Genomic DNA, 24,891 nt, shown 5'->3' on the forward strand with positions numbered 1-24,891 from the left:
GAGGGGGAAGTGGCTCCCTGCCAAGCAAGAGTCTGATGTGGAGCTCAATCCCAGGCCCCTGGGATCATGACCTGAGCTGAAGACAGAGGCCCAACCCACTGAGCCACCCAGGCACCCCAGAAAGGCTTATTCTTTAAAACTCTTCTTTCCCCCATAATATTTCACATGCAGAGATCACTATGAAAATTACCTTTAAAAGATTGTTCTTCCTGTACATGATTTCTGGATTCCAGAAATGTCCTCTGAACAAGCTTTTAAGATAATAAGAAAATATACAGGAGACGTGACCAGACATCTCAAACATATCCAAACATAATTTGGATTTGCAAATGTTTCTATGTCCCTGTTAATATTTCCAAAATCTCCATAGAGTGGTAGAGATAAAATAGGAACAAATATATATGTATATATATTTGAGATATATACATACAAATAGAATAATATATGTAATATATATTATATATATATTTTGAATATATACATATATATATATATGTATATATTCAAAGCCTTCACTCTTCTATCAATCAGCCAAGGGGAGTTAGAAATGAGAAAGTTTTCAAGAAAGATGCCATACGACAGATTGTGCCAGAAAGATGAAAAATCATGCTTGCAAATTTTCTTTTGCTTTAAAGTAATTCCTCCCCACATTTCCTCACAAATGGCATAAACATTAAAGTTGTTTCAAATTACCTTTTGGATACAAATCAAATGTAACTGTCCTGAGATTGGATCAGGGAGGGGCCTGGTGTACTCTGGCTGTACTCAAAAATTAGATGCCCTGAGATTTGGGATTTGGAGAGCACTGGACTAAACAACAATTTGAATCAAAAGTATCTTTGTAGACCTAGACAAAGAGCACAACTTCACAGGGACTGTGTGATTGTTTTTAATAATTTTCTAAAAGTTTTTGCAAATTTTCTACAAGTATGTGCCAGGCAGGTTATGGAATCCTGCTACAGTGGGACAGAGAAACTCTGACAACGACTCTGGGATCTGAACTACATTGCAAGGGGAGAGTGATTCTTTACTAGGGATTGGGCCACACAGAATACCAATCTTATGAAGTACTGTGAGAATTCACTAACAGCCTTCCTCATGAATTTGCAAAGGTGACATTAGTTTTAATCCAGTCTCCCTAGATGCCCAATTCCTGACACCGATGCTTCCTCTTTTTCCTAGAGATTATGATCCTGATACCACAACCACCAGCTGAGACGTACCCACTAATGACTATGGCTAGGTTCTAACTTGAAGAGCTATTTTCCTATAAATACCAGAAAGAAATGCTGATTATAATGTGCCATAGATGGGGGAAAAAGGCACATCACAGGACAAAAAAGCAACAGAGGCGGAAAAGTGCTGATGGCTAGGTGGCCGGGTCTGGCCCTGGGGTACAACGTGTGCCAGAGAAGGCACACATGTCGCTGCCCTCGCATGGTGGAGTGGGCACACACGTGCTGATTCAAGGCCATGCACCCCCGAGTTTGAAAGAGATGTCCCATGGTTATCTTCTCTGTGGCAGGCCATTGACCAGGGGTGGTGGAGCCCATCCTGGAGAATGGGAAATCTTTCATAAGATCCACACTGGGTGACTCAGAGCCACGTCCTAAGCACCCTCCACCCCGAGGGGCCTCCTGAGCATTCACACCTGCAGCCATACATACCCCCAGCAGAGGCAGGACGGGCCGCTAAGCCAATCTCTACATAAAATACTTGATCCCAAACTACTTGATTAAACACTCATTCTGACAAGGGAGGAAACCACCAACAGATCGGTGAGAAGCAATACTTGAACTCATGTTGGCCAATACCTCCTGAGAGTTTCAGTCACGGCCCAGAATACCAGATAGTGAAGAGCAGCTCAGAGTTGGCATCAAGGTCAGGCACTGCTCTATGTCTCTGTCCCTATGGATTCGTTGACACCCGTAACCATCCTCTGAGGGAGGCACCACTATCAGATTCTCAATGATGGGGATAAGACACAGAGAAGTTGGGAAATCCGCCCAAGATCCTGAAACTGGCCTATGCAGAGTGAGCCCAGACACTGCGCTCCTAGAGGCTCTCGCACACCTTCCATCTAGAACACTGTGGAGAGTCTCGGTTCCATGCTGGGGATGAGGAAAGGTCACTGGGAGACTTAAAGCACGTAAGTAACATGATCCACCTTTTTAAAAAAATCCCTCTGGCTACCATGTGCGGAGTGGACTTTCGAAGGGCAGGAGAAGACAGCCCACAATGTGTCGCGCCCAGGCCCAGCACCAAGCGCCAGGGCCATAACCCAAACATGACCCTCTCCTTCCATCTCCATCTTTCCTGCATGTGCAGAGCTGCGGCAGCTATCAATAGCCTTGGTGCAGAAGGCTGTGAGTCCATTCCAGACTCTTCAGTCCAGCGACACCGCGAGATGACTCATCCACCTCTAAGCTCTCTCCCAAGTCCGGCCACCAGCCTGAATTTCACTCTCTAAACCCACCATGCTCTTCCTGTCCCTCTCTTTAACCAAACAACTCCCGAAAGTCCAACTTGCCCACACCCAACCTTCATCAGTCAAAATAGAAAGCTCAGATTCTCCGTCACTTAGTAACTCAATAAAACCCTTAACGCAACGTATTAAATATATCTCTGGCATTCAACCAACATGAGCTTCCTATTCAACCAAGATGAGAAGTATGCTTTATGTTTTAGGTACAAATCATTTATTACAGGTACCAAGAGAGTCATACACCACTTCATAATGACGTTGCCAGTCAGCCGCAATGAGGTGATGGTAAGATCCCAGAACTTTGAGAAACAGCAGACCTGGGTTTAATTCCATCTCTCTGATTTACTGGACCCATAACCTTGGGCAAGTCTTAAAACTGCATAGACTCCATTTTTTTAATCTACAAAATGATAACAGCACTTAGCTCTGAAAGCTGTAAGGAGTACTAGGTACAATACTTGAACGTGGCACATACCAGGAGCAACATATGTGAGGTTTAAAAATTTTTTAGTCCATTTCTTCCTTCTTTCATAGAAAGTTACATTTTTCTTTTCATACTCAAAAGCACAGTTCCTCAACCTCATTTCCTTAGTTTTTACTTTTTAAATTTCTTTTAAGGAAATCCATTTTATCCTAATTTCTCATAAACATATATCAATTAAAACAAAAGCATGCTAACTCATATGTTTTTGGAGACTGCTTTCTTCCTTAATCTGGATGCCGAACGAGCAGAAGTGCAGTCCATATGTACAATGACAGGACATGACGCTATTTCACACGGAACACAGTCTCTCGCACAGAGTAGATCAATCTGTGCAGTTCTTGAGTGGAAGGTCACTCAATGACTAAAATTCTGTCAATGACCTTTAAGCTCAGCCTAATAAAGAATAAGCGGAGAGCCCCTCGTGTGCCTACACAATGAAACTTGTATTGGGAATATTGTGTTTAACTAGGAAATCTCTGTTGTGGCACTATGTGTGTTAAAAGTTGCCAGGAATGGAATTGTGCTACGATGGGATCCAGTTTAAAGCTCAGCATAAAAGCATCCTTCAGTTGGGGTAAGTCACACCTTTGATCTTAGTGAGCTCTTACAGTAAGGATCAGGAACTATAGCAGCTAACTTGATTGAGAGAGGGAGGTTACGCTCATCAAAGTGAACCAAATACTTATTAGAGCTAATCCAAACTCAATCTGAAAATATTAGTTGGAAGTATGGGAGAGCAACCTTTCTGGAACATTCATTGTTACTAACACTAAAGAATAATTCTGCAGATGTGCCTACTTTATCCACACTGGCTTGATCAGAAGGTGAACCACTTTCCCAGAGTTAGCATACTCACCTGAATCCTTACTAAACCAATAAGTTACTTTTCATTAAACTAAGTAAGCATTTATCTATGTTTCCAAATGAGGGCACTACTGGGTCTGTCCAGTACATTATAGCAATGATAGCGTCCTTAGCTCTTGGGCACTAAATGCCAGCTGTGTGCTATATGACAGACAGCATGCTATATGAAAGACAGACAGATAGACAGCAACATCCCACCCACCTTGAGAACCACTGATTGGTATTTTGTAGCCAAAAAGTAATTTTTTTTCATTGAAAAAGGATTAGAATAGAACTGAAATTTTGCCCTGGATTCATCCTGTCTTTTGAACAATTAGAGCAGATTTCAAAGGTCTGCAGAAAGCTGGGTCAGTTTCCTACAACTGCCACAAGAAAACCTTAACAAAAACATGATTTTATTCTAAAATTAAAGTTTTATTGAAAGAGTGTCGTTAAATCAACAGTTTCTAAGATGCGAGGGTCTTGTGAATACTTGTCCATATACACGTTACATTACAAATAAATAGGCTATAACATTCATGACAGAAGAGCTTTAAAATCTGACAAAACACCAAAACATTATCCAGAGGCAGATTACCTTTCATAAAATCTATTTAAACTCAAATGACATTTTGACAAATATTATTGTAGGTAGGACCTGTACTTAACATCATAGTAAAGTACTTTATCGGAAACCAGGAAATTGAGCACAGGGACTACATATTTATTTGTAAAAGTTTAAAATCTTTTAAAGATTTTTATTTATTTATTTATTTGACAGAAAGAGAGGGAGAGAGAGCAGAACAAATGAGAGAGAACATGGCGGGGGTGGCGAGGAGCAGAGCAAGAGGGAGAAGCCGACTCCTCACTGCCTCGGGGCTCGATCCCAGGAGCCTGAGATCATGGCCTGACCCAACCACAGATGCTTAACTGACTGAGCCACCCAAGTGCCCCTTGTTGCGAAAGTTTTAAATGTTTTAATTCTAGCACTAATGACATGGAGTTGTCAAATGATTAAATGGGATAAGCACACCACATTGGTGGTAATAACGGTCCTGATCAAGCTGGGGGGGGGACCACATTTAAGAATGTTTCAAAGAGAAAGGTAGAGAGAACTCTAAATCCCACACAGGTGGACTCAGAAATCTGGTGAGGGGAGAACTCATTTCACAGAACTTTCTAGTATCTTACCTCATATAATCCCAAGGAATTTCTCTCTGCCTTTGCCAGGGTTGAATCCATAATCATTTCAAACCAGATTTAGGAAGCAGCAAGAAACATGTTCCATTCTCCTTAAAATCATGTCCCCGGCCTGCCCACTTGACGATTTCATTCATAGAAGAGACCAGAACTGAAGTCAGGCGGGTCTGGAGTCCTAACGTGGCTTGGAGAGCTCTGCGGGCCTACCTCACTGATGTTCCTGCTTCTCTTCCTCTTTCCCAAGTTCTAGAAATGAAATCCTAAGCGGGATATGAGCAGACCTTTCCTAGGAGACTCCTGTCCAGCTAAATAAACACTGAGAGCCACTCCTACTTTTCCTCAAGACTGTCAGGCATCCTAAATGAAAAAACACAACCTATCAGTGTCCCTTAGGCTGAGGCAGTCGTGGCCACACCCTGTAAAGGGTACAGGATGCAATCGCCCCATCCTCCCCTCGGCTTCCTTCCTGTGCTTTTTTCCCATTGGGAAAATTCCAAAGAATGAGTTATATGTACACACACACACACACACTCATATGGACTGAGCTGATGTCAACAAACTGTTATCACCGAGAAGGGAATTTTCTGTCTGACTAAGAATAGAGTGGTCATCATCTGGAAACGCTGATGTACTATTATGATTAATCGGACGGAGCATTCATTTAGTTACCGAAAGAGGCTTATAGCATTCTAATTAATCCAGAATGAAATCTGTGGACTTGGGATTTCAAACTGTGAAAATCGACTAAAACTTTCTGAAACATTATCTAGCTTTAATGAAAATCCAAAACTGTGGTTATCAACCCTGAAGTTATTCTCAGATGTTATGTTTTAAAGATTTTATTTATTTATTTGTGTGTGAGAGAGAGCAAGAATAAGCGGGGGGAGCAGTAGGCAGAGGGAGAAGCAGGCTCCCCGCTGAGCAAGGAGCCCGATGTTTTCACTCAGGGATCATGACCTGAGCCACGGGCAGACACCCAACCCACTGAGCCACCCAGATGTTCCTCAGATGTCATTTTTTAAAAGGTTTTATTTATTTATTTGACAGAGATCACAAGCAGGCAGACAGGCAGGCAGAGAGAGAGGAGGAAGCAGGCTCCCCGCTGAGCAGAGAGCCTGATACAGGGCTCGATCCCAGGGCCCGGGGATCACAGCCCGAGCTACAGGCAGAGGCCCACCCCACTGAGCCACCCAGACGCCCCCTTCAGATGCCATTTTTAATGCAAAAATGGATGAAAACCCTCAATGTAGTTAGCTATGCTCTTGTCTCATCCCAGGAACTGGGTACAGCAGAAGAATTTCCAGATGAGACGCGTTGTTCTTTAGTGGGAGAGGGGCCCGTGACGCCGATCTGCCCAGGGCAGTTGTCACAATCATTAAGTGTTAGTTGACTGGGTGAATGCAATCGAAGGCTACAAGACCACATCCTTCCAGCAAACGTCCAGGAAAGCGGGATAAAATATCCTCATCGGTCACAAGTTTTGTTGTGCAGTGAGACAGAGCGGGTTCAAACTCTGTGCCACATTTAGTGGATATAATCTTCTCTCTGCCGTGTCTTTAATCCAGACATAGTTTGCCATAAAGCCCCAACGGGCCACAGAGCTTGGGGCTGATTCTACAATAGACTACAAGGACATGGCAAGCCTGGCAGTCCACAGTCACCACCGGGGCTCTTCCGACACGTCAACGCTGCCCAAGCTTGGGACACGCCACTGTGGATTCTTGGGTGCACGCGAGCAAACAGTAAGAACAAGTGCAGACTGCCCACTGGCTACCAGGGACACGTCACACATGGTTCTGAAACAGTCTCATGAACAGCCCTGTGCTCCGAGGCTGAGGTCAATAGTGTTATCAGGCCCGTGTTACGGATCAGGAAACTGAGGCCCACGGGGAGGAGGTGGTAATGAACGGCCAGGATTTAACAAACGGGGTCCTACCTGAAGGCACCCAAGCCTGAGCTCTTTTACAACACGCTGCCTTTCTCAGATAACATTCCAGAAAATGCCAGTAACCTCACGAACTCGGCTCAGTCACCGAAAGGAGGTAAGGATAAAGAAATCTAGAAAGGATGAATTCATTTCCTTTTATTGGCATCCAAGGTGACTAGAGCCTTTGAACGACGGACTTCTCAACAAGGTCAGCGTCTCTGCTTTCCTCCCCAGCCAGGAGTGCACAAGCTTAAATGTTTGCTTATTTCCTTATTTCCCATTAGTTATGGGCCAACAAACTCCACGGGGCTGAAGAGAAGCTTGTTGCTGCTCCCACCACTCTGGATCCCCAAGCCAGGTTTCTTTCCCTTCCAAATACTGTACCATTTGCCAGATGGGCCACTGCAACTGAACTAGGTTCTGGTCCACCCATGTGTCACCGATGTTCACGTGTGTCAAACAGGCTGTTGTCTTATGTAAAGGAAACCTGTGTCCCCACAGCACAAGCCATTGTCAGAAGGGAACTAGATTTCCAAGTTGATCTAGACACTTCTAAAGCAGATCAAGTTAGATGATGTTACAGTGTAGACTTAAGGCCATCATATATGTGTACCTTTTCGCAGAGATGGTCCTTCTGAAACACAGGGAATTCGGCCAGTACCTCGTCGACCACAGCAGACCACGGCATTGAGAAGGTAGGGCCGGAAGAGCATCGTGCCGGCCCACGAACGTTACGTATGCTATCCTACCTTCACACCACTCCCCGTGTGAAGAAAGACCTCAAAGACCCACAGCAACAAATAAAATGGGAAGCACATCAGCACCAAATTCGCATTCCTGTGACATCTTCGCGTTTTCACGCGCCGTGAGAGCATATGGTGCCAGGCACTGGGAGGCCGTGCGGAACACGACAAATGCAGCCCCTGCTTTTTCTGGTAGAGCTTCTTCTTCTTCTTCTTTTTTTTTTTTTTTTTAAGATTTATTTATTTATTTGACAGACAGAGATCACAAGTAGGCAGAGAGGCAGGCAGAGAGAGAGGAGGAAGCAGGCTCCCCGCTGAGCAGAGAGCCCGATGCGGGACTCGATCCCAGGACCCTGAGATCATGACCTGAGCCGAAGGCAGAGGCTTAACCCACTGAGCCACCCAGGCGCCCTCTGGTAGAGCTTCTTGAGAGAGAGGGAGAAATACTACATAACAAATACAAAATGAATTCTTTGGTTACTATTATGAACAAGGAAAAAGGGAAGGAAAAAGAGGAGGTCTTAAGAGAATGGGTGAGCTGCTGACAGGACCCAGGCCAGAGAATAAGAGAAATCTCCCTCAAGGAATTAATGAGGCAACGAAGCTCTGAAGGTTGGAGAAGGAGAGGAGGGAAGAGAAGAGAGAGAACATTCCAGATAGAAGAGCTGTACAGAGACCCTGGGCTGGGAAGCGGAGTGGCACTTTCAAGGACTGAAGGAGGACCACTGGGACCAGAGCAGAGGGTTGAGGGAGGAGAGATGAAGCCAGTGGAGGAGGAAAGACTAGAAATTTCAAGCATTAGTGTAAAGTGAGAGAAAGGGAAACAAGAATAAGCGAATGAAAAGTGTCCCTTTATCTCTTCTCCATAAGATCTCCTTCTGAGGGGCACCTGGGTGGCTCAGTGGGTTAAGCCTCTGCCTTCGGCTCAGGTCATGATCCCAGGGTCCTGGGATCGAGCCCCGCATTGGCCTCTCTGCTCAGCAGGGAGCCTGCTTCCCCCTCTCTCTCTCTCTCTCTCTCTGTCTGCCTCTCTGCCTACTTGTAATCTCTGTCTGTCAAATAAATAAAATCTTTAAAAAAAAAAAAAAAAGATCTCCTTCTGAAAGCCAATGGGGCTCAGAGTGGTCAACATTCAAAGTTACTGATCCGGCAAGGATGCTCATGGGTATGACTATGCTTTTTGGATGCTGAACGGATGAATCACAGAACATCAGACACCGCTCAACTACAGTAGCTTACTCCCTAAGCTCACAGAATGAATAAGGCATGGGAATAAAATGCAGAGTGTAGGGAATACAGTCAGTGATACCGTGACAGTACTGTATGGTGGCAGATGGTAGCTACAGTTTGAGCAGAGCACAGTGCAGAGAAGCTGAATCACTATGGGGTACATCTGAAGCTAATATAACATTGCGTATCAACTTAAAGAATTTTAATTAAAATACTTAAATAAAAAAATTAAAATTAAAAAAAAAAAAACGAATACCCCCCCACACACACACCCGGCAAAAAAGAGTAAAGCAAAGTGCAGAGACACGATTCTTAGACGACGACACTAACTGGCAATGGAAAAAATCAGTAGCAGGTCTTACATCCATCTTTATGCCGGCACGAAAAACACAAAACAGAATCAAGGTCAGCACATCAGGAAGGAACGACCTTTTTCCTGAAAAGCCCATTATGAATTTCCTTTGTGTTTATGCATTTTGCATGCCTCGTGTCTGACATCATTTGTATGCATTATTTAAGTCCTGTACCGAGGGCCTGTCTGCTGCAACTTTTACTGGAGGCTTTTTTTTCTGACATTGTGTTCATTCAACAGCAGATGAATGCTTGTCACCTCGTCACTTTGTTTTCCAATCCCCCAAATCTTCCAATGGAAACACACATTAGTCTGAGTATAAATCAGAGAATGTTTTGAAACTCTGTTCAAATATGCGACAAGTGCTAAAAGATCCCTTGGACCTCAAAGAAAAGTCGCGGATATGCACAGGAAACACATGGAATTTTAATTTTAGCTTGGACACTGGTATGCAATCAAATTAAATCCAAATAATAAAGGCTATCATCTGTTACCTGTTGTGAACTTACCACATGCCAGGCACTAGGAGCGTGTATACACACTCCCTCACTCAGTCCTCAGAGCAACTTTCTGGTCTAGTCACGATAATCGCCATTTCACAAACTAAGAAAACTGAGGGACAGAGAGGCCCAACACCTTGTTCACACACAGCTGAATCCCAGAGCAAAAAAACTAGCTGAATTTGAGATGGAGAGTCTGGACGACATCCAAACTCATCCACACATGGCCCACTGTTACACAACGTCCCCCCCAAATAACTACCTACATGCTCTCAAGTGACAAGAACTACACTTGACATCTTAGAATCATTAACTGATAGAATTCTCACAGCAATTCTGAGAGGTGCTATTCTCCTTAAGATAGAGGAAGTGAGCTCCGGGAGGTCAGGTGACTTGACCCAGGGCGCACAATCTCAAGGCCAAAGGTGCGAGGAAGATCTTCCAGAAGCTGACTCAGTGTCACAGCAGCAACGTCTCTGAAGAATCCTCAGTTCAGTAAGAATGATAATTTCCCAGATAGAAGTACAAAACCCTGAGAAAGTGGGCAGACTTTCTCACGGTTTTGTACTTCTATCTGGGAAATTATCATTATGCTTTGGAAGACAGTCATGTCCCCAAAAGACTGATATTCTCATCTTAGGTGGATAAGAAAATTTCTTTACTGATGTCCACTCAAGCCAAACCATCAGAATTGTGATTCACTGCTTTTATAAACAAGAATAAATTACCCTCATTTTTCTAACAGACTGATACACACAAGCAGATGTCATGTGCCAAAAACATGAAAGACATACAGAAATAAGAATAAATGTGGTTTTTTTCCTTTTAGTAATTTCCACCACAGAGTTAAAGGACCAGCTGTCACAGCATCTCCTTTATTTGACTGACCTGCATCTGGCAAGTCTGAAGGATGTATTTCTCCTTATGGGTGGATTTTGTATAAATATCTAAAAATATTGTGTTTTTACTCACTGATGAATTTTGTGTTATCCTGTGTCAATGTATCGTTAACAAAAAGAAGGCGGTTTATGTATAATCCCACCTCACTCGCTGAATTCATAACAACTGTTTACTTACATGGCTAATGGGTTCTGCAGCTATGTTATTTATGATTCCAAATAAAATTATATTGTAAAGCACGGTGAATTTAAGAATAGATTTTAGAGGGCGCCTGGGTGGCTCCATTGGTTGAGTGACTGCCTTTGGCTCAGATCATGATCCCAGAGTCCAGGATCAAGTCCCACATCGGGCTCCCAGCTCCCTGGGGAGTCTGCCTCTCCCTCTGATCTTCTCCCCTCTCATGCCCTCTCTCACTCTTTCTCTAAATAAATAAAGAAAATCTTTAAAAAAAAATAGATTTTAGGAGTGTAACACTGAAAATAAAATGAAGCCAATAAAGGATATAAAATGATTTTATTTGCATTTGTGTGTTGTTTCTGTCTGTCAAAAGAGAACACTGCCTTTTTCTAATTATGCTACGCATATGACTAAGATAGCAATGAACTCCATAACGTATCCTGAAGATTCTCTGCTAAAAGCAGGTAAGTAGAGACTCCACTATACCCGCACAGGGAGCATTTTTCAGGATTTATCCTTTACCACCATAGCACATGATGTAGACCCAAATAATTACATTGATTCCCAAACCCTGAAAGAACAGTTCTCCAATTCTATTGTATAATGGAAGCATTTGAGGACTTATATTTAAAATTTAGACTCCATAGAGCAAAGAGCAGAAATTCTGACTCAGTAGTTATAGGATGGGTCTTCGAAGGCTGCCCAGCTAATTCTGATATAGCTGTACTAGAACTCCACATTGCCAACAGGCTCAAAATCTAATTGGACCATACATTAGCATACGTGTATATGCAAATGTCACATTTGATTTTGCAAATGTGTTTTATTAGATGATAAGAAATAGACATGCATCTTCGTACCTTTACAGAGTCCCCTACCCTAACAATTCTCATGATGATTATGATCAGTCCATGTTAGAAGAAGGAAAAAGGTGAGTATAATAGAAAGACAAGCCAGTGCAGAAAAAAATGAAGACAGAAATGGATGCTAACATGAGAAGAAAAGGTTTTGTTTATACATAAATCTAGAACAGTAATCCTCAAAATACAGGCCATGGACCAGCACTGGGCCATGACATTACTGTTATGATCTGTGATGAGAACAGAAATTGAACATGAGCCTTTAGAAATTTTCACAGTAAGTTGCCAGAGTAATTTTAAGTCTGTCCAAGAATAATAATAATCATGATGATGATGATGAAAATATGAATTTATATTTTGTAGATCTTGTTTTTATTTCATTTCATTTTCTAAGTGTCTTTTAATTATATTTCACCAAAGATTGGTGTCTTTATGGAACTGAATGACCACAGGGAATCTGAGAAGCACTGAGGGCTCTAGACCGGCGGGGGTTCAACCACGCTTGCTGCATCCAGGGAGCCCAGAGTTGGCTACAAAGTGGCTTTACCGTCTCAAAGGACAGCAGCCAAAAGGATTTCTTGAATGAATGTCTACAAGAACATCCTTAACCTCTCACACGAGCTCACTCTGAATCTGTCGGCAATACACGAATCTATGCGCTTTCGTGAATCTATCAGTTTTTCTTCTTAGCTTGCACCACCTCTTAGATAGAATAAGACTACAGTAAAATTCCCTAAAAACTACCTTCAATGCATAGAACAGCCCATTTCATTTATAAGTGTACCTCTCAAATTTCAGACTCTTGAATTTTAACAGTTGCAGACTCAGTGAAGAACTTCATCATCATAGCAATACCCCATCTGTGAGTCTTTGCCCCCAAGAATCCATTGTTCCAGACTGCTCTCAAAAAGTAGGTCTTTTCATTGCTTTGGTCATCTTAGTATTAGGTCCTTATTAGTTATCTAATGACTTTCATGATATTTGGCAACGACTCCAGTAAAGTATCAATACGTTACACTTTTATGTACACAGGACACAGACCTCCCTTTGTAGTTTTCCTGCCTACTGGTAAACTGATTAATAATTCTCTCTTTTACTGAGACTTGCACTGGAGACGGTAATAATGCTCAATTGTAGACAAGAGTCTCCCAATTCCAGCTCAAGTCCGTACACTCCTTGGTGGCCCCTACTGTTGCTACTTCTGCCACGTCAGTGTTGCCAAGAATAACTCTTTCTCCTCCAAGTTAAATACTGTGTTTATAAAAGGTGTGGGGCAGAGACTTTGGCAGTACATATCTGTACACACAACGGACACAGTCACAATAATAGCAACGGCACTCCTGCTTGCCAAGATCTCCAGCCAGAAGAATGAACAAGGAGGATCTTTTTTCCCCTACATAATTGTGTCCCCCTTTTCAAGAGAATAAAGTCAACCTTTAAGTATGTAAGTTCATTTTGTAATGTTTAAAAGTTACAAGTCATACACTAAACTTATTCATTATGTTTTCTCAACATGTTTTAATAGAATCAAAGACATTTTCTCATCTAGTCGGTTACTTATAGGACTAAGAACTCTCTAACGGCTTGTAAGTACAGTACAGGATAGCCCTGGTTCTGCAGCCCAGATGGATGTCTCTTAGCTGTGTGACCTTGCTCAATGAATACCCTTCCTAAACTTCAGTCCTTTGATAAAATGGGGACAATAACAATGCGTGACCAGCACAATTCTGAGAGGAGTGGACAGATACGTTCAGTGAGTAGACAGTGCCTGGCAAAGAGTATTTACTCACTGTCCATAAGTTCTCAGATATTAGTGCTGTTATTCTCAACAGAGAATACTCTAGATCATTGAAATACTTGGAGAACTTTTTAGAATTTTATTTTTTTGCAACAAATGCTGACACTGAGTAGGTACTTCCACCAGGAAGGCAGCTGGTTAGATGAACTAACCGCAGCATCTCCCTAACCTGCATTATTTGGCATGATTAAATTGGGCACAAATTCAATTCTTTCACTTAAATTCAAATAACATCTTTTGAGAAAAAAGAATTACGTTAATGCCTTTTATTGTACTGCATACATTTGTCTCAGCGATCGCTTTGGGAAAGGTTAAGTGAAGCAGATAAAAGTAAAATCACAAGACATCTTTGTAAAAGGAGATGGCATTCATCCAAAATGCCTTTCCTGGAACAAACTGTAACAACTTGTTTCACTTCCGCCCTTCCCTACCAAGCTATATTTAAAGGTCTGTAAGCATTTCCATCACAGATTGCTGTCATCAGGAATTGTAATTTTACCTTCTAATCTGTTTTAGAGTATATAAATATCTCAATCAAATTCTAAAAAAGCTATTGTTTTTTAAATTTAAAAATTCCCTTCAGTAAAGGATGATAATACAAGGGGGGGGGGAGAAGAAAACCAGAAAAGTAGGATCATTTTACACGAAAAAAAAAAATTATCTGCCATGGCTTAATAAGCAAAATAAGACACCTGTTCCAGAAATGTGTACCACCTAAGAGTATATAAAGCCAGTGATCATTGTGTTATGTATGATTTGTAATAATTAGAACTTACCTTATCTAAAAATAAATGTATAGGAACATTGTAGCACAACTAGCCATATTAGAGAATGTTATGTTGCTATCACAGAAGTTTCCAAATAACTTTTAATGATGTGGACCATGTTCATGATAATGTGAAAAAGTATACTGCCGAGCTATATGCACAATATGAGTTTAATTGGGTATAAAAATACATATAATATTTCCCCAACACAAAGCTTCCTTTTTCTCCATATCCTCATGAACACTTGTTTCTGGTCTTTTTGATTTTAGCCATTCTGACAGCTGTATGGTGATCTCTCTTTGTGGTTTTGATTTGCATTTCCCTGACGATGAGCTAGGTTGAGCATCTTTTCATGAGTTTGTTGGCCGTCTGTATGTCTTCTTTGAAAAAAAATGTCTATTCAGATCTTCTGCCCATTTTTTTAATCAAACTGTTTGGTTTTATGGTGTTGAATTGAATGAAGTTCTTTATATATTTTGGGTATTAGACCCAAATGGATATATCATCTGCAAACATCTTCTCCCATTCAGGAGGTTGCCTTTTTGTTTTATTGGTGGCTTCCTTCATTGTGCAAAAACTTTACAGTTTGATGTCGTCCCAAGTTTATTTTTGCTTTTGTTTCCCTTGCCTTAAGAGACATAATCTAGAAAAATGTTATAACCAATGTCAAAGAAATTACTGCCTGTGCTCTCTTCTAGGATTTTTATGGTTTTAGATCTCACATTTAGGTCTATAGCCCATTTTGAGTGTATTTTTATACATGATGTGAGAAAATGGTCCAGTTTCATTCTTTTGCATGTAGCTGTCTAATTTTCCCAACATCATTTATTGAAGAGACTGACTTTTCCCCCATTGTATATTCTTGCCTTTTTTGTCACAAATTAATTGACCACAGAAGCATGGGTTTATTTCTGGACTCTCTATTCTGTCCCATTGATCTGTGTGTCTGTTTTTATGCCAGTACCATAATGTTTTGATTACTATAGCTTTATAATATATCTTGAAATCTGGGATTGTGATACCCTGAGCTTTGTTTTTGTTTCTCACAATTGCTTTGGCTATTTGGTTTTTTTTTTTTTTTTTTTTTTTTTTTTTTTTTTTTTTTTTTTTTTTTTTTTTTGGTGATTCCATATAAATTTTAGGATTATTTGTTCTGGTTCTGTAAAAAATGCTGTTGGTATTTTGATAGGGATTGCACTGAAGCAGTAGATAGCGTGGGGTGGTATGGAAATTTTAACAGCTTTTGTGGAACACAGTATGGAGGCTCCTAAAAAAATTAAAAACAGAGGTATCATATGAGCCAATACTTCCACTACTGGATATCTATCCAAAGAAAATGAAGACACTAATTTAAAAAGATATATGCACCCCTATGTTTATTGTAACATTATTTACAATAGCTAAGATGTGGGAGCAATCTTAAGTGTCCCTGACAGATGAATGAGTAAGGAAGATGCAGGGTACACACACCCACACACGCGTGCGCATGCGCACACATTACACAGCCATGAAAACGATGAGATCTTGCTATTTGTCACAACCTGGATTGACCTGGAGGGTATTATTCTAAGCCAAATAAGTCAGACTGAGAAAGACGAATACATATGATTTCACTCATGTGTGGAATCTAAAAAACAAAACAAATGAATAGACAAACACAAAAAAGCAGAGTCAGACCTATAAACACAGAGAACAAATTAATGGTTATTAGAGGGAAGAGGATGAGTTGCTGGGCAAAATGAGTGAAGACAAACACACGGGGTTCCAATTAGGGAATGAATAAGTCATGGGAATAAAAAGCGCAGGACAGGGAATAAAGTCAATGAGCTTGGAGCCGCGCTATACGGTGACAGATGGTAGCTACACTTGCTCCGAGCATAGCCTGACATCTAGAGAAGGTGAATGGCTGTGATGTATACCTGAGACCAATGTAATATTGTGCATCAACTCTACTCAAAAAATATTTTTCAAAACACACATATTATTTATGAAAATAAAGTTGTAAAAGGAACATACTAAAATGTTTATAGTAATTACTGCTTGGCAGAAGACCTAAGTGTTTCTTACACTGTTCCATATTTTCCAATTTGTCTCTAATGAACTTGTCCTACTTTAATAACAAGAAGAAAGAGGCTTCAATCAGGTTTTAGTGTGACAGAAAAACACAGAAACAGAAACAGTAATACAGGAAAAAATTAAGTTTGGCATCTTTCTCTTATCTTTCTACACATTTTGTGTTCTCCTTTCCAATTTATATTTAATAAGAAACTATTCTGACATTGGAAAATATTGTTTGTATTAAAGTACATGTTCAAAAGAAGTTTTTATTTGTCAAATGGAGCTGCCAAAAAGAGTGACCTTGTAGCTAACCACATATTATCAATAACCCATTTCTCAAGATGCTAAAAATCACAAGTATCATTCATCATAAGGACACCTCTGGGGGACAAAACACAGATCCAAGATACATCTGATAAAGCAACAGTAAGAAAAAAAATTGAAGCAGAAGGTGCCACATGAAAAGTAGTTTGAATCTGAGTTTAAAATAATATTTAAGGGGTGCCTGGGTGACTCAGTGGGTTAAGCGGCTGCCTTTGGCTCGGTCATGATCTCAGGGTCCTGGGACCAAGCCCCGCATTGGGCTCCTTGCTCAGTGGGGAGCCTGCTTCTCTCTCTGCCTCTGCCTGCCTCTCTGCCTGCCTCTCTGCCTGCTTGTGCTATCTCTCTGTCAAATAAATAAATAAATAAAATATTTTTAAAAAATAAGATAATATTTAAAACTTCAAGTACTCAGTAGTCATCAACCCAAAGAGACCTGTTCTAAAATCTGAGGACTTTGAAAGGGTGGGGTTAGGAGGTTAGGGGAGCCAGGTGGTGGGTATTGTGGAGGGCACGGATTGCATGGAGCACTGGGTGTGGTGCAAAAACAATGAATTCTGTTACACTGAAAAGAAATTTTTAAAAAATTTTAAAAATTAAAAAAAATAATTTAAGATATCAAAAAATTAAACATATATAAAGTTAGTATGTCAATTTTATCTCAATTTTTAAAAAGAGAAAAAAAAACCCCTTTCTGTGTCTTTATATATCAGCTACTATGCAAAGTACTTTCGCATATGCTCTTTTAAAAACCCTGTCCTCTTACTTCAATGTTAAAAAATTTGGTCGAGGGGTGCCTGGGTGGTTCCGTTGGTTAAGTCTCCAGTTAGATTTCCTCCTGGATCCTGATCTCAGGGTCATGGGATCGGGCCCCACACAGGTCTCCCCAGGGGGTTAGGAGTCTGTCTGGAATTCTCTCCCGCTCCCTCTGTCCCTGCACCAACCACTCCTCTCTCACACGCTAAGTAAGTACATAAATAAGATCGTTAAAGAAGACTGGTCCACTGGAAATACTGTCATATGTAATTCCCAGGATCAGTCTATAGTCTTTGAGGATAATAACCATATCTTACTAATCTTCATATTACTAATAATCATCCAATTTTAAGGAATCTCAATACATGTTTCTGATAAAATAAATTAAGAACTGACTCTCTGGTGTGAGGAGATATCACCTCACACCCGTCAGAACGGCTAAAATCAACGAGTCAGGAAATGACAGATGCTGGCGAGGATGCGGAGAAAGGGGAACCCTCCTACACTGTTAGTGGGAATGCAAGCTGGTGCAGCCACTCTGGAAAACAGCATGGAGGTTCCTCAAAATGTTGAAAATAGAACTGCCCTATGACCCAGCAATTGCACTATTGGGTATTTACCCTAAAGATACAAACGTAGTGATCCAAAGGGGCACGTGCACCCGAATGTTTATAGCAGCAATGTCCACAATAGCCAAACTATGGAAAGAACCTAGATGTCCATCAACAGATGAATGGATCAAGAAGATGTGGTATATATACACGATGGAATACTATGCAGCCATCCAAAGAAATGAAATCTTGCCATTTGCGACAACATGGATGGAACTAGAGCGTATCATGCTTAGCGAAATAAGTCAAGCAGAGAAAGACAGCTATCATATGATCTCCCCGATATGAGGAAGTGGTGATGCAACATGGGGGCTTAAGTGGGTAGGAGAAGAATAAATGAAACAAGATGGGATTGGGAGGGAGACAAACCATAAGTGACTCTTAATCTCACAAAACAAACTGAGGGTTGCTGGGGGGAGAGGGGTTGGGAGAAGGGGGTGGGATTATGGACATTGGGGAGGGTGAGCGCTGTGAAGTGTGTAAACCTGGTGATTCACAGACCTGTACCCCTGGGGATAAAAATATATGTTTATAAAAATGAAAAAAAAATGAAAAAAAAAAAAAGAACTGACTCTCTTAGTTTTTATTTCCACAAACTTTGCCTTAAACATCATAAGCGTGATGCACTTCATAACTCACTGTTATCCAAATTTACATATTCAGGAGTGACTGCTAAAACAAAAATTTGAAGACATACTATGAGTAGAAACGACCCAAAGCCACATCTAAGCAACATTGTTATACTAAGGAATAAAAAAAGAAGAATTTGATAGCAAAACACAAATTAAAATAACTTTTCATTCCCTAGAGGAAAAAAAAAAAAAACAGAAAAGAGTCACAGACTTTATAAAACAGACTGCTCTGACGATATTCACATTTCATTAGCAGGCCAAGGAAGTTGTAACAACACTGATCTCTAAATCAAAACGAAACCAAGGTATTTGAAGCTATGTTCTAGTTAGTGCCAAGGAAAAGTGGCTTAGACTTTTAGTGATAAATCAATGAGTAAGTTCTAAAAATCCTGAAGAGTGACAAAAAGAGTTTTAAATATAAGCTAAAAGGCAAATTATATTATGGTTCCTTTTAATTCTTTATCTGCTTAAGGTTTTCTACTATGAAAACTTATAGTCTTAATATAAAGTACCAAAATTTACCTGGGTCCAGACTGCTTTCTGAAAAGGCTATTCTGAAATGGACTCAGAATAATTAATGTAGGAATGAAGCAAAGCTTCCATTTTACAAAATGATCATGCAGTAACAAATATTGTATCTGAAAGGGCTTAGAGTAAGCTTTTCTCCCCATTTCTTGCCAGCAGATTAAACCACTACTGCTTAATCAAAAGAAGAAAATGTGGTTAACTAAACCACTGAATTACAAAGGAAGGAAGGAAGGAAAAAGGAAAGGAAACCAAGAAGAAGCTTTTCTCTCTTTTGGGGGGACAAGTTTATTCTGACGCATATTTACACAGAATTTTTACAATATTTGAAAACCAGGTTCCATTGCTAATACTGTATTCAGATTACTTTTTCACTCATTACTCTGAGAGTAGCAAAGTCACAAAAGCCTCCTTTGGGTCATTATTGGGTTGTGAGTCAACGGGACTGTCACAGGTATAGGTGTCCATTCAGAGCCAGAGCTTAGAAGTCAGATTGCTGAGTTTATATGTGGACCCTGTTATGTCATCTTTTTGTCAACTTGGCCAAGTCACTTACACTGCCATTGTACAGGGCCAAATTAGTATACATACAAAGTGATATAGTATCACTCACACACACACACACACACACACACACACACACACACACACATTTGCTTTTATTTATGAAAAAAAATAAACATGGGGATGATAACGAAGAAGCCACCACAAAGGGTTATCTGCAGAAAATGAGGATTCAGTGTGGAGGTATCACAGATAAAATATGAAACTGTTCTTAAAATACCTTCTTCTATAGGTTTTCCATTGGCCTAAATGGTACAGTTTGAGTATTTAAAAAACCATGCAACTCATTAAAACAAATACAAAATTTTTTAAACCCGTATTTCATAATATTAAAATATATAGAGCCTCTCATCAAAAAGAAAAATCTGATGATGAGTGATGCCGAGCATCTTTCCATGTGTCTGTTAGTCACCTGTATGTCTTCTTTGGAAAACATCTATTCATGCCTTCTGCCCATTTTTAAGTAGATTATTCATTTTTTTTTTTGAAAATACAAATCAAAACTACAATGAAGTATCACCTCACACCTGTCAGAATAGCAAAATCTACAACACAAGAAACAATGGGTACTGGTGAGGATGCAGAGAAAGGAGAACACCCCTGCACTGTTGGTGGGAATACAAACCGGTGTAGCCACTGTGGAAAGCAGTATGGAGGTTCCTCAAAAAGTTAAAAATGAAACTACCCTATGACCCAGTGATTGCACTGCTAGGTATTTACTCAAAGAATATAAAACATGAATTAAAACATGCACCCAATGTTTATAGCAGCCTTATCTACAATAGCCAAATTATGGAAACAGCTCAAATGTCCATCAATTGATGAGTGGATAAAGAAAATGTAGTAAAAATATGAAATGGAATATTATTCAGTCGTTAAAAATGAGATCTTGCCACTTGAAACATGGATGGAGCTAGAGAGGATTATGCTGAGTGAAATAAGTCAGTCAGAGAAAGACAAATACTGTAAGATTTCATTCATATGTGGAATTTAAGAAACAAAACAAATGAACATCAGGGGGAAAAAAGAGAGAAGGGGGAAACCAAGAAAGGGACTCAACCATAGAGAACAAATAGATGGTTATCAGAGGGGAGGCTCAGGGTTGGGTTAAATAGATGACGGGGCTTAAGGAGTGCACTTGTGATGAGCACCAGTGTCGTATGGAATTGTTGTACTAAATTGTACACCTGATACTAATATTATACTGTAATTTAACTAGCTGGAATTTAAATAAAAACTTAACGAAAAAAGAAAAACCCACAGCTAACATCATACTTAATGGTTAAAGACTAGGGACTTTCTCCCTAAGACCAGGAATGAGACAGGATGCCTGCTTTTGACTCTTCTATAACATTTTCCGAAAATTCTAGTCAGATCAATTAGACAAGAAAGGGAAATAAAAGTTATTCAAATTTAAAAAGAAGTAAAATGGTCTGTATTTATAGCTGACACAATCTTATATAGAAAATCCTAAAAAGGGGCGCCTGAGTGGCTCAGTTGGTTAACTGTCAGACTCTTGAGTAGGCTCAAGTCATGATCTCAGGGCTGTGGAATTGAGCCCCACCTTCAGCTCTGTGCTCAGTGGAGTCTGCTTCTCTCCCTCTCCTTCTGCCTCTCCTCCCAATCAGGTGCTCTCTAAAGTTAATAAATAAATCTGAAAGAAAGAAAGAAGGAAAGAAAGAAAGAAAGAAAGAAAGTCCTAAAGAATCCACAAAAACTATTAGAATTAATAAATCAATTCATGAGAGTTGCAGGAGGAAGATCAAGACTCAAAAATCAGTTGTATTTCTATACACCAGCAATAAGTATCCAAAAGGGGAGTTAAGAAAGCAATTTCACTTACAATAACATCCTTAAGAGAATAAAATATTTAGGATTAAGTTTAACCAAATAAAAAGACTTATACACAGGAATCTACTAAATATTGTTTAAAGAAATTTAAGGTGACCTAAATAAATGGAAAGACATCTTGTATTCACAAATGGAAGATTTAAGATTTTTAAGATATCAATACTATCCAAAGCAATCTACAGATTTCAATGCAATCACTACCAAAAGTCTAATGTCTCTCCCCCCAGCTTTTTTTTTTTTCAGAAATGGAAAATCTGATTTTCAAGTTCATATGAAATTGTAAGGGGACCCAAATAGCCAAAATAATCTTTAAAAAAAAAAGGTGGGAATGTACACATTTCCTGATTGAAAAACTTACTACAAAACTACAGTAACCAACATTTCCTTAGCGATTCGGGGTCTCTTCTGAGATCCTACAAATTTTAGGATTATTTGCTCCAGCTCTTTGAAGAATACCAGTGGAATTTTGATCAGAATAGCATTAAAAGTATAGATTGCTCTAGGCAGTATAGACATTTTAACAATGTTTATTCTTCCGAGCCAAGAGCATGGAATGTTCTTCCATATTTTTGTGTCTTCTTCAATTTCTTTCATGAGTGTTCTGTAGTTCCTTGAGTACAGACCCTTTACCTCTTTGGTTAGGTTTATTCCCAGATACCTTATGGTTCTTGGTGTTATAGTAAATGGAATCGATTCTCTAATTTCCCTTTCTGCATTTTCATTGTTAGTGTAGAAGAAAGCCACTGATTTCTGTACATTGACTTTGTATCCTGCCACGTTGCTGAATTGCTGTATGAGTTCTAGTAGTTTGGGGGTGGAGTCTTTGGGGTTTTCCATATAAAGAATCATGTCAGAGAGAGTTTGACTTCTTCATTACCAATTTGGATACCTTTTATTTCCCTTTGTTACCTGATTGCTGTTGCTAATACTATGTTGAACAAGAGTGGTGAGAGTGTCGTGTTCCTGGTCTCAACGGGAAGGATGCAAGCTTTTTCCCATTGGGGATGATATTTGCTGTGGGTCTTTCATAGATAGATTTGATGAAGCTCAGGAATGTTCCCTCTATCCCTATACTTTGAAGGGTTTTAATCAGGAACGGATGCTGGATTTTGTCAAATGCTTTTTCTGCATCAATTGAGAGGACCATGTGATTATTCTCTCTTCTCTAATTAATTTGTTCTATCACATTGATTGATTTGCGAATGTTGAACCATCCTTGTAGCCCAGGGACGAATCCCACCTGGTCATGGTGGATAATCTTTTTAATGTGCTGTTGGATCCTGTTGGCTAGGATCTTGTTGAGAATCTTAGCATCCATATTCATCAGGGATATTGGTCTGAAATTCTCCTTTTTGGTAGGGTCTTTGCCTGGTTTGGGGATCGGGGTAATGCTGGCTTCATAGAAAGAGTCACGTTACCTGATTTCAAGCTTTACTACAAAGCTGTGATCACCAAGACAGCATGGTACTGGCATAAAAACAGATAAATAGACCAGTGGAACAGAGTAGAGAGCCCAGATATGGACCCTCAACTCTATGGTTAAATAATCTTTGACAAAACAGGAAAAAATATACAGTGGAAAAAAGACAGTCTCTTCAATAAATGGTTCTGGGAAAACCGGGCAGCTATATGCAGAATGAAACTCGACCATTCTCTTACACCGTACACAAAGATAAACTCAAAATGGATAAAAGATCTCAATGTGAGACAGGAATCCATCAGAATCCTAAAAAGGAACATGGGCAGTAATCTCTTCGATATCAGCCACAGCAACTTCTTTCAAGATATGTCTCCAAAGGCAAAGGAAACAAAAGCAAAGATGAACTTTTGGGACTTCATCAAAATCAAAAGCTTCTGCACAGCCAAGGAAACAGTCAAGAAAACAGAGGCAACCCACGGAATGGGAGAAGATATTTGCAAATGACAGTACAGACAAAAGGTTGATATCCAGGATCTATAATGAACTCCTCAAACTCAACACACAAAACAGACAATCATATCAAAAAAGGGGCAGAAGATATGGACAGACACTTCTCCAATAAAGACATACAAATGGCTATCAGAAACATGAAAAAATGTTCATCATCACTAGCCATCAGGGAGATTCAAATTAAAACTACATTGAGATATCACCTTACACCATGGTCAAATTTAGCAAGACAGGAAACAACATGTGTTGGAGAGGATGTGGAGAAAGGGGAACCCTCTTACACTGTTGGTGGGAATGCAAGTTGGTGCAGCCTCTTTGGAGAACAGTGTGGAGATTCCTCAAGAAATTAAAAATAGAACTTCCCTATGACCCTGCCATTGCACTCCTGGGTATTTACCCTAAAGATACAGATGTCGTGAAAAGAAGGGCCATCTGTACCCCAATGTTTATAGCAGCAATGGCCACGGTCACCAAACTGTGGAAAGAACAAAGATGCCCTTCAATGGATGAATGGATAAGGAAGATGTGGTCCATATACACTATGGAGTATTATGCCTCCATCAGAAAGGACGAATACCCAACTTTTGTAGCAACATGGACAGGACTGGAAGAGATTATGCTGAGTGAAATAAGTCAAGCAGAGAGATTCAATTATCATATGGTTTCACTTATTTGTGGAGCATAACAAAAAGCATGGAGGACATGGGGAGTTAGAGAGAAGGGGGTTGGGTAAATTGGAAGGGGAGGTGAATCATGAGAGACTATGGACTCTGAAAAACAATCTGAGGGGTTTGAAGTGGCGGGGGAGTGGGAGGTCAGGGTACCAGGTGCTGGATATTATAGAGGGCCCGGACTGCATGGAGCACTGGGTGTGGTGAAAAAAGAATTATACTGTTATGCTGAAAATAAATAAATGAAAAAAAACCTACCGTAATCAAAACAGTGTGGGTACTTATACCAGGATAGATGTACAGAACAAATGAATAGAATCGAAAGTACAGAAATAAACCCATACATCTATGGTCAACTGATTTTCAATAATGATGCCAAGACCATTCAATAGGGAAAGAATAGTCTCTTTATCAAATGTTTCTGGGATAACTAGATTTCCACATGGAAGAGAATGAAGACCCCTACCTCACACCATCTACAAAAAGTTAACTTAAAAACAGATCAGTGACCTAAATGTAATAATAAATACTATGAAACCCTCAGAAGAAAACATAAAGGTAAATGTTCATGAACTTGAATTCAATGAGGGAATTTCAATTACAGCAATAAAGGCACATGCGACAAAAGAAAAAAATAGCTAAGTTGAACTTGATCAAAATGAAAAACTTTTGGGTTTCAAAGCACCATCAAGATAGTGGGGAAAAA

General features: G+C 40.0%; 1 protein-coding gene across 5 annotated transcripts in view; it reads right to left on the reverse strand.

Annotated features, from left to right (window-relative positions):
• HECW2 (HECT, C2 and WW domain containing E3 ubiquitin protein ligase 2) overlaps positions 1–24,891 on the reverse strand; it is a 367,014-nt gene that overhangs the window by 155,934 nt on the left and 186,189 nt on the right. Inside the window, exon 1 of one of the 5 annotated variants that reach the window (XM_059393101.1) lies at positions 5,004–5,305. The exons of the other annotated variants lie outside the window; for them this stretch is intronic. The gene's annotated coding sequence lies outside the window, so the exon portion shown is untranslated. Of the gene's footprint in view, positions 1–5,003; positions 5,306–24,891 lie in introns of those variants that run through there. 5 annotated transcript variants of the gene reach the window in all.

The sequence above is a fragment of the Mustela nigripes genome, chromosome 3 (genome assembly GCF_022355385.1).
Source record: "Mustela nigripes isolate SB6536 chromosome 3, MUSNIG.SB6536, whole genome shotgun sequence".
Taxonomy (NCBI): domain Eukaryota; kingdom Metazoa; phylum Chordata; class Mammalia; order Carnivora; family Mustelidae; genus Mustela; species Mustela nigripes.